Source organism: Trichechus manatus, unplaced genomic scaffold (assembly GCF_000243295.1).
Source record: "Trichechus manatus latirostris isolate Lorelei unplaced genomic scaffold, TriManLat1.0 scaffold00364, whole genome shotgun sequence".
Lineage (NCBI taxonomy): Eukaryota > Metazoa > Chordata > Mammalia > Sirenia > Trichechidae > Trichechus > Trichechus manatus.
In genome coordinates this window covers 165,667-169,638 of record NW_004444300.1, presented here as the reverse complement: position 1 = coordinate 169,638, position 3,972 = coordinate 165,667, and the positions used below count along the sequence as shown (strand labels likewise).

Here is a 3,972-nt window from a genome sequence, read left to right as displayed (position 1 = left end):
AATTATATCTGTATTTATGACTATTTAATGTTTAGCTCCACCATTACACTGTAAATTCTATTAAGTCACAGTCTGTGTTTTACCTTGGATTTTGACATAGTATGTGGCACGTAGTAATTGTTCCTTAGGAATATTAGTTGAGTGAATAAATGAATTCATGAATTTTTCAAAATACTTTGTAATTATTCATGAAAATTTCTTTTTATACCGGAATTTAAAAACAACTAAAATCTGTTTCTGTCAATGTTTCTTTCTGATGTACTCCTTTTATCATTTCTTTGTTTTTGGACTTTTAGGCAGCAACAAAGTCAATGTAAGAAGCAAATTACTCTGAGGTGTCTGAATTTGTGTTCCTGGGACTTTCTACCTCTAGACAAATGCAGCAGTTCCTCCTTACCTTCTCTACAGTGTTTTATGTAACAATTGTTCTGGGAAACCTCCTCGTTGTGTTTACAGTCACTTTTGACTCTCGTTTGCATTCTGCTACGTACTTTCTGTTAGCCAACCTCTCATTTATGTATTTGTGTCTTTGTACCTTAACGGTTTCTGAGATGATCTCTGACCTGTACTCTGGGCAAAACACCGTATCATTCCATGGGTGAGTCATTCCAGATTTTTGTACTTCATGTCGTGGGTGAATCTGAGATGGTGTTGCTCATAGCCATGGCCTTGGACTGATATGTTGCCATATGTAAGCCCCTTCATTACTTGACCATCATGAGTCCATGGATGTGCATTTGGCTTCTGGTTGGTTCTTGGGTTATTGGTCTCATTCACTCAGTAGCCCAGCTAGCTTTTAGTGTCCATTTGCATTTTTGTGGCCCTAATGAGGTAGACAGCTTTTGCTGTGATCTACCTCGGTTTATCAAACTTACCTGCACAGACACCTACTAACTGGAGTTCATGGTTACTGCCAATAGTGGATTCATTTCCATGGGAAGCTTCTTCTTATTAATTTTCTCCTACATCTTCATTGTAGTCACTGTATGGAAATGCTCTTCAGGCAGCTTGTCCAAGTCTCTTTCTACTTTGTCAGCTCACACCACAGTGGAGGTTTGCTTTTGGACTGTGCATCTTTGTCTATGTGTGACCATTTCCCATTGCCCGTGGATAAGTTTCTTGCCATTTTGGGCTTCATAATTACACCCATACTGAATCCTGCCATCTACACACTGAGGAACAAGGACATGAAGATGGCAATGAGGAGACTGAGTGATTAGCTCCTGAGTTTGAGGAAGATCTCCTAAATAATTCATTAGTGCACAAGTGGCATTTTCTGTAAGCAGTATGGTTAACACAAAATTTTAAAGTTTATACTATGCTGGGACAATTTATCATCCTAAATTCAGCAGCTCAAAAAACCATGCATAGTTTATTCCAAGCTAATGACCAATGATTTTAATAAATATTTATTTATCTAAAATGTTTATATAATCCATACTGAAGGTTGTGCTTCAAGTCCTCTTCGCTTTCAGCAAGCAGGATTGTACGTTTTGACTAGTTGATAGACCATCCTAAAGATTTTTATGAATTCCAAGCTATAGCACTGTATTTGAAGACCTACTGGTGGATGCTGATATTTTCTCTGTCATTGAGTTGAAAAATATTCTCTTATAAAAGGAATGACTGGTTCTTAATCATAGTTATTCTTTGGCAAGCAAAGCAGGCTTCTGTTCTAAGTCGATTCAGGTTTGCTATTCCTTTTCTTCCTCCCCTTACTCTATTTCTTATGTTAAAAAATACACTCAGTTACATCAGTATTTCAGAAGAAAGGCCTAGGAGTCTACTTCAGAATAATCAATCACTGAAAACCCTATGGAACACAATTCTACTCTGACATACATAGGGTCTCCATACGTGGAAATTGAATCAACAGCAATTGCTCTTCTTTTTTCTTTTAATGTGAATATTATTTTTGGAAGAAATGTTATTTCTTAATCAATTAAATGTTGTCTAATATTCACATTTGCAAAAGCTATAAAAGTGGACAGAGAAATAATTAAATAATTATAAGTGTTTTGAATGCCATTTTATGATGTGGCCACTAAAAGAGCAAAGTAATGTCTTCTTCATCTCAATCTTGAGTTTAATCATGTCCTTTAAATGTGTACTGGCAGTGAAATGATATGAATTTAGGATTGACTTTCAGTCAAAGAGAGTATGACTAGGCTGGGATTGAAAAAATATTAAAGAAAGGGAACCTCATATGTCATCTTGCTCAACAATGGAACAATGGATGCAATGCAGGAATGAACACTACTTTATGTTCAGCCATTAATCCTGTGCTTGTTGACTTCCAGACATGGGAAACTCACTACCACACAAAGTAACACAGTATCTTTTGGTAAAATTTACTTGTTGAAATCGCATTCTTCTATTGAGAAGGAATTCACTTCGTTATAATTTTCATGCTGTATTCCTCATTGTATAGTTTGGTGCTGTGCATAAGAAGCCATTTTCCATAGAGTATTCATATTTGAAAATAAAAATGATGCTACTATATCTTCTAGTTTTAAGAATAAATATTCCATCTGAGCCTAAACATATTGAATATTAAAATGTTAAGACAAAATTACCCATTTTGAAAAATTCACCATAGAGTTTTTGTTGTTGCTATTATGAAGTAACCAGATATCAGTATAACTTTCTAATTACCTAGCAAAATCTTTACTGACTATTTCAAAGTACCACTAATTTATTTATTTATTTTTTTGAAGTTATGATCAGGGTATATGCAGATCATAGAAGTTGCTTGGTCATGTGGCCTCATATAAGATAGTCTATATTCAGATTAATTATTTAGAAGCAAGTTTACTGAAAGTTTTTGAGGACAATATAGAATGTACTTAAATAAAGAATATATTCAGCCTGATTTATGATTTGACAGAGACAGAATGAGTGAGAACATTGAAATAAAAATGAATGAAGTGAGAAACTTAAAGATGGGCAGGAAGTGTGGTAGGGAGAAGACAGGTAGATCTGAAAGGACAGAAGGGCAAAGAGAAGGAGACCCTCATTGGGCTAGCCTGCTTGAGCTGGACCAGCTGCCCTCACTCTTGTCTCAATTTACATTGACTCAAAATCTCTATCTCGATTATTTGGACAGAGAATTCCAAGCGTAAATATTATTTTGAGTTTGCCTTCAATTACAGTTTAGTCTGTCCAATCCATGACTGTATATTACAGTATTCTCCCCTACTTCCAAAAAACTCCTCTAAACAAACTTTTTGCTTAGATTCTTTTTTCTCTAGGAGTACATATAGCTCTCGCATCAAATATGAAAATGAAATTTTGTCATAATATGACTATGAAAACTATGACACTTATTTAATTTGCTTTTAGCCCTGGTGAAAAGAAAACTAAACCATGTTCATAGCTTGACTTTCTCTAAACCCCATTTTTCTGAACATCTGAGATCCAACATTTTCTTTAATTCAGCATTCAATCATATTTTTTAATTTTCCCTGGCTACAACATTTTTGCTGATTGATATTTTTATTTGATTAATGAATTCTTGCAAGTGGACTTTAAATCAATAAACATTGTGAAAAAAATTTTTGACTAATTTTATTTTTTTAAATTATGAAATTTATACATACTTATTGTGGAAAACTTGAGAATGCAGAAAGGCATTAAAAACATAATAATATTTGAGTTTCACATGATATTCCTTCCTCTAAAGAGAGATGGGTACTATTGCTCCCTTTATCAAACTAAATTAAAAATATATTCGGGAAAACAATCCATATGGACTAGCTTATCTACTCTAATCAATTATATGAGAACATGGCAGTTTTGATTACAATCATATGTTATATAATGTGAGGATTTTTTTCTCAGGAAGAAATAAATGGAGAGCACTTTAATACTTCCACTTTAATAATTCAGTAGTAAAAGGACAATATTTTGAAAAAAATGAGGTGGTTTCAACAGGATATCTATACTGGAAAAAAATAAAACGAAATAATGATT

General features: G+C 33.8%; 1 pseudogene; it reads left to right on the top strand.

The window, feature by feature from the left end:
* Window positions 1–311: 311 nt before the first annotated feature.
* Window positions 312–1,220, top strand: LOC101354908 (olfactory receptor 4F6-like; annotated as a pseudogene).
* The last annotated feature ends 2,752 nt before the right edge of the window (window positions 1,221–3,972 follow it).